The sequence below is a fragment of the Peromyscus eremicus genome, chromosome 3, assembly GCF_949786415.1.
Source record: "Peromyscus eremicus chromosome 3, PerEre_H2_v1, whole genome shotgun sequence".
Taxonomy (NCBI): Eukaryota; Metazoa; Chordata; class Mammalia; order Rodentia; family Cricetidae; genus Peromyscus; species Peromyscus eremicus.
This window is the reverse complement of record NC_081418.1, coordinates 82431425-82438550: the sequence shown is the minus strand read 5'-3', so window position 1 is coordinate 82438550 and position 7126 is coordinate 82431425. Positions and strand designations below refer to the sequence as shown.

Below are 7126 nucleotides of genomic sequence, written 5' to 3'. Positions count from 1 at the left end.
ATCAAGGGAGGTGATGTTCATTGTTCTTTCTGTCCTCTGTTACAATCTCCCCAGTTACCCAATTTCAGTAGGTGATGAGAAATTTAATGTAGCTGAAGCACAAGATAAGGAATTAAAACTAGCAATTATGAATATGTTTAAGGACCTTAAAGAGGTGATGGATATATTCCTTAGTGAAGTCTGTGAAAACACAGTGGAATCAAATAATGAAAAAAAAGTCTAAGGCATGAAAATAGAAATGGAATCACTAAAGAAAACCCAAATTGAAATAAAACTGGAAACAAAAAATTTAGGAAGTCAAAAAACAAATAAACAACAACAGCAAAACCTCCAAATCCCAAGTACCTCAGTGTTAAGCCTCACCAGCAGAGTATAAGACAAAGATAATGTAGGAAGTTAGAATAGATAGTTTGATGATCATTCCTGGGATTGATCCTCATGAAGTCAAATAGTAAGAAAGAATGAAGAATTACATTATATATGTACCAATACATTAAACAAGATAACATTATATAATACTCCTTTTTCTTTTAAATTGCATTGCAGTTCAAAGGTCATGTAGCTATTGTGCTTCTCTTAAGCAGCTGTGTGACTTCTATTCTTAGTCAGTGATTCTACAGAGGGCCACAGATCCCTTATGATCATGACTGCAATGGAAGGCTGATCACTCTCCTTTAAGAAGTTGTTTCTTTAAATAAAACTTCTCCTGTCATAATTTAAAAGCCCCCCCCCTCTCTCTCGTTGTTCCACACATATTCCACTGTGTGTATATACACTTTGAAGAAGTACATGTTGAGATCTTTACCTCTTTTTCTAAAATGATGTGATTATATTATGATTTTAAAAGTAAAAAGTTATTTGGCTTTATTGTTGTACTGGAGAAAGATTTGAATATTTAAGATAGTAATCCTTTAAGCGATTGAGGTTTTGAAAGCATTCTGGTCTCTTCACAGTGTTTTTTGTTTGCTTGTTTGTTTGTTTGTTTTTTCAAGACAGGGTTTCTCTGTGTAGCTTTGCGCCTTTCTTGGATCTTGCTCTGTAGACCAGGATGGCCTTGAACTCACAAAGATCAGCCTGCCTCTGCTTCCCGAATGCTGGATTAAAGGCATGCGCCACCACTGCCCAGTAGCAGTGTTTTTCACAGACCAGTATTTGCCAAATTATTAAAGTTTGTCTTATACACTTTTGTTAATGGCTTATCGCTTTGGTGCTGTACTAAGTCATCCCCAAATTTCAGGCTGACAAGAATTTCCCTCATTACACTTTAATTGTGCCCTAGTTTCATGTTCACAATCAGCTCTCTGGTAATTAGTTTATATGTTGGATGAATTACTTGTGCCCATATATAATGGTTTTTTATGGATACGTATTTGTTCTTCCATTTGTTCAAGCTACTGTGATTTGCTCACTATCTTTTTGTATAGATAATTGAGGCAGGATCTGTGGCGTCCTAACCTGTCATTTGGAACCATACATATTGGAAAGAAAATAATTATGAAAATAATTGCTTGGAAATGTAACCAAGTCAGTTGCCCTATGTAACCAATACTTTTTTTTTACAAGCAGCTGCATTGCATATCTTGTCATTTATTTGATAACAGCAGCCACACCTTGTCAAAATCTACAAGGCATTAGCAACGAAATGATGTTCATATTAAGCAGTCAATGACCTAGAGACAAAATTAAAAACAGTGAAAACTACAAGGGGAGCTGTGAACAAAGTGTAAGCAATGCATCTACACTTAATACTTTAGGGCATAGTCTCTTGCTTGTACCAGGAACCAACAAAAAAGACCCAAGAATTCAATGGCCAAGTATCTTTTGTGACTGTAAGGAAATGTACGTCACAGTGACTGAGAACGATGTGTGTTACAGAACATTGACACCGCTTCACAAAACAAAGCACTGTTTAGTGAACTAAAATAGGCTTCATTTTTATATCTGACATGGAGGTGGCCAAATACACAAATAGGTACCTGCTCAAGATAAATGAAGATACATGTTTACATATAATCTGGTACAAAAGTATTCATAATACCTTTATTAATAACTTCAGGAGGTAGAAAAATGAGAATGTTCACATGGAAGAATAAATGTTGCCATCACTAAAGGATCCAACAATAGAGACATTTTATTTACTTATTCACAGAACATGAAAAAACCTTTAAAGAAACAGGTATACTCAGAAAATGAAATTAAGTCACTGAGGCACAGGAGCTGTATGATTTCATTCAAATGAGACTTGAGAACTTCAAAAAATACATAATCTGCAGTGACAGCAAGAAGGTCAGAGTTTCTCTGATGTGTAAGCTTAAGAGAAATTAAATAAAAAGAACATTACAATGTTATGAAAATTATGTATATGTTTATTACAGCAATGCTTAAAGTATGCATTTCTTTGTCAAACATACTCAGCACATGAGTCAGTTTCCTGATTATAATTAAGTCTATTTTCTAATACTTAGTAAGATTACAGTCAATACATTGATGAGAGTATTGAGTGACTTGATTCCATCTTGTAATCTTGCAATGCACTATTGACTATGAGCACAAAGACTCATCCATGACAATCATGATCCCAGTGTCTTAATTACATTTTCCTAGTTATCTGTATTTTTTTTATGAATGTTTACAAAAAATTTAAGTAAATTTCAGATTAGAAAACAAGAATACCTTGTTAATGTATATTTACATTTCAATTGAACCACGTTGCCAATTTTTCAGCATCCAACTAGTCTCTCATCAGTCATCACATTTTGTTTTATTATGTTCACTCCTGATGTAGAAAAGACATTTTTGGGTTATTTTTCAAATTCAAGAAACCTACATAACTCTTCCCTCTATATACACTGCCATACAGACCAGGGTATTTGCATATTGCTCCCTGGGGAGGTCCCTGCCTTGCTGTCCTAAGATAAAAGCTCAAATGTCCTCTTGCCTTTACTCTCCTTAGTTCATTCTTCAAAATGATGTGCCCTGTCCATTCCCTGTTTCTGTTACTGTTCTGGATTCTGGGTAAGGAGAGAATGAGATGCAGGAGCATACTGTGGGTGCAGGGTGGGCTCTAGTTACCTCTGTGTGATGTCCATGTGTGATGAGGCAGGTCCCATTCTCCAGGATGCCCATGTGAGTTTTAGTTACATGACAATGAGAAATTCTAGTGAGAAAGGAGCTGAGCTAGGATGAAGATTTTGATGTAGATGGGAAGGTGTGCTGTAGATTATGAACTTGAGGACCTTCTACTCACTTGTTTTGTAAAAAAAGCATTTGATATATTTTTTTAAATCATAAAACATACCAGGATCTCACTTGTAATGAGTAACAAAGGAATTCACAAATATTGTTTGGGAATTTTTTTTTTTTTTTTTTTTTTTTTTTTTTTTTTTTTGGTTTTTCGAGACAGGGTTTCTCTGTGTAGCTTTGCGCCTTTCCTGGAACTCGCTTTGGAGACCAGGCTGGCCTCGAACTCACAAAGATCCGCCTGCCTCTGCCTCCCGAGTGCTGGGATTAAAGGCGTGCGCCACCACCGCCCGGCCTTTGTTTGGGAATTTTTAACATGACTTTGTACTATTCTATTGTAATTTCAGGATCCAGTGGTGATGTTGTGCTGACCCAGACTCCACTCTCTTTGCCGGTTTACCATTGGACAATCAGCCTCCATCTCTTGCAGGTCAAGTCAGAGCCTCTTACATAGTAGTGGATACACCTATTTGAATTGGTACCTACAGAGGCCTGGCCAGTCTCCACAGCACCTAATCTATTTGGTGTCCAACCGGGGCACAGGGGTTCCAGACAGGTTTAGTGGCAGTGGGTCAGGGACAGATTTCACACTCAAAATCAGCAGAGTGGAGGCTGAGGATTTGGGAGTTTATTACTGCATGCAAGGTACACATGCTCCTCCCACAGTGATACAGACCTTAACAAAAACCCCTTGCTTCAGGCAGCTCAGCTGCCAATGTGCTGCTTGACTGGAGAGAAGAGCACTCTGCAACTGTGTAAGGGGGAGGTGCTGGGGAACTTGGAAAATTGTAACAGAGAGCCCTGGCTAGACCCATCTGGTTCAATGAGTGATTTGGTTAGATCTCAAGTGCCACCAATTTCTCGTCCTAGCTGCAACAGGCATATTATTACTTTTGTATCAGGAGAATCTCATCTCATTAATCTAGTTTATTGTTGAAGATTTTAACCATTTAATATTTTTCATTAATTTCTACAGCTTAATTATGTTGCTTACTTTTAATGATGTGTGTGTGAGTTGTTAATGTTATGCTCAGATCGTGGGGACCCCCAAAAGACCACCACAGAGACCGAATCCTGCATGTAAAAGCAAAGAGCCTTTATTTCAAGCTCTGGAGCTTGGTCCCTCTGTCTGTCCAACACAGTGATGAGAGCAGAGAGCCCTGAGCTCAGAAGGGATGGAGTTTTTATCATAGCTGAGGTTCAGGTGAGGGGATTTCCAGAGTTCAGGACCCTGATTGGCTGTCAATTGTCTAAGGGTGTGTGCTAGACTCAAGGTCATCTGGCCACCTTATCTAATGGTTGGAATGTTTGGGATGTCATGTACTTCCTCATCCCAGAGTGGATCTCTGGGTGGTATCAGTTTAAGGCTTTTCCTGGATCTGGGTGTTGCCTACCAGTAAGCCTGTAATGAAAGCTGTGTCTAGGTCCCCAAGCCTTTCATGGCTGCTGTGTGGTCAAGCTTTTTTGGGCCCTCCACAGTTAAACTCTCATTAACTTTTTAAATGTTTAGGTGTCTATATTCTACGTCTATATTCTCTTTATATATATTCTCTCTATATATTTATATATATTTTCAATATTTATATTCTCTTTAATCTCTAAGTAGCCTTAAGACATTGTTTTGAATATGTTTTGAAAGAATTACATTTTCTTGTTTTTCCTTTCTTTATTATTAAGAAATTTTCTATTAATTTTACATACCAACCACATATCCGCCTGTGGTGATATTTTATTTGTGCTGAAATGTGGTGATATTTTATTTGTGCTGAAATGTGGTGATATTTTATTTGTGCTGAAATGTGGTGATATTTTATTTGTATGTTAATAAATAAAGTTCGTCTGGAGATCAGAGGTAATAACAAGCCATTAATACAAAAGTCAGGCTGTGTTAGCACACACCCTTAATACAATCACTTGGCAGGCAGTGTCTCTGTGTGTTCAAGGACACACTAGGGAACAGCAAAGTGTTGTGACACATACCTTTAATCCTACTCCCAATGATAGAGACATGTACAGACAGACAGTAACATGGAAGTGAGGTAGCTGGGCTAAGAGCCAATGAGAGGGCAAAAAAGCAAGGCAATAAATGTGTAGATTAGACAGTAAGGAGTCACATTTTGGAGGCAACAGAGCTGGTGAGGTAAGGTGGTTGGTGGCTCTCACTATTCCCCTGATCTCTGAGGCTTTCAACCCTATATTTGTCTCTGTGTTTTTATTTAATAAGACTGTTTAAAAAATCATCTACATCCCCCCCTCCAATCCCCCCAGATTTCCCCCAACCCTCACTGATAGTTTCACAACACGCCCCCACGGTTGGGCGTGTTTGCACATGCCCGGCACACCTGGACACTTCCGTCTAGCCAGTTCCAGGTCAAAATAGCAATTTCCAGGTCAAGGTGTCTCAAGTGACCAGGCTCCGTGACTTTGCATGGTTGTGTAAGAGCGTGCAACACAGCCATGCGATCTATGCACATACGTGGAGTAGTTACGTCGACCTGTGCACGCCCAGCCTTTATTAGCCAGCGCCATATTCCAGGCTGCCTCTTCTTCTTCTTCTCTACACACGTCTTCCACAGGCCTGGGCACTCTCTGTCCCTCTCATCTTAATAAAACTCTTGTTAGCGGATTCTGTCGTGTTTCGTGACATTTCCTCCCAGGGTAAGAGCGCCCCAAAATAACTAACACTCCACCCATTCCCCCCTCCTCCAAGTCAAGGTCTCCCATGGGGAGTCAGCAGGGCCAGTCATGTTGGACCCCAAAGTTTAGGGTCTCAAGTGGGCACCCCAAGAACCCAGACTCCAGTCCAGTTGATGCAATAGCACGAGGATTTATTGGCTTCTGTACAGAAGGGCAAACTGCTCCTAAGAGCAAGAGCCGCAACTTACTGCAGCCCCATGAGGGCTTTTAAAGGAAAAACCCACAAAAGCCATAAGATTACAATTCCCATACAATTTCGTTTCACAAGATCATGGTCTGATCACAGAGTGATCACAGAAGGGGTACAGTTACGTCAGTGTGCACATTTTTCCTGAAACCTCAAGGGGGGTATCAGGGTGGGAGTCGAGTTTACACAAAGGTCACAGTGGTCCTTACTGGAACACTTACAACTATCTCAGTCACGGTTGAGCACATCTCTTAACAGAAATCTTTTTACATTGCTATATTGTTACAGGGGAGGTTGAGTAATGATTGAGTCAGGTGGCCCTTGGAACTAGTTTTCTTTTCAGTTCCTTATTCTCCTGGGGCTTGGGGGATGTAAGCCTAAAGGGTTAGGGTCTTTCAGTTATATTTAGTTGAGGCAGGTCCAAGCCCCTCCTCCCTGCACCAAGACTGCACAAGGTGTCACACCTTAGGCACTGGGCCCCAAGAAGCCCACTTGTGAACCAGAGACAGATACTGATCCCCCTGCCTGGGGGCCCCTAAACAGTTCAAGCTAAACAACTGTCTCAAGTATCCAGAGGGGTAATTCAGTCCCATGGGGGCTCCACAGCTATTGGTCCACAGTTCGTGGATTTCCTCTAGTTTGGCTGGCCATCCATGTACGTTTTCCCATCATGATCTCCATGTCCCTTTCTTATAGAATCCCTCCTCTCTCTCATCAACTGGATTCCTAGAGCTCAGACTGGCACCTGGCCGTGGATCTCTATATCTGCTTCTATCAGAAACTAGACGACTGCTCTATGATGACAGTTAGGGTATTCACTAATCTGGTTACCAGAATAGACCAGTTCACAAACCCTCTCAAGTATTGCTAGTAGTCTAAGGTAGGGTCATCCTTGTGAATTCCTGGGAACTTCCCTAGCACCCTGTTTCTCCCTATTCCCACGATGTCTTCATTTATCATGGTATCTCTTTTCTTGCTCTCCTGCTCTGTCCCTGTTCCAGC

General features: G+C 40.3%; 1 pseudogene; it reads left to right on the top strand.

Annotated features, from left to right (window-relative positions):
• Positions 1–2966: 2966 nt before the first annotated feature.
• Positions 2967–6379, top strand: LOC131906391 (immunoglobulin kappa variable 2-28-like; annotated as a pseudogene).
• Positions 6380–7126: the final 747 nt, after the last annotated feature.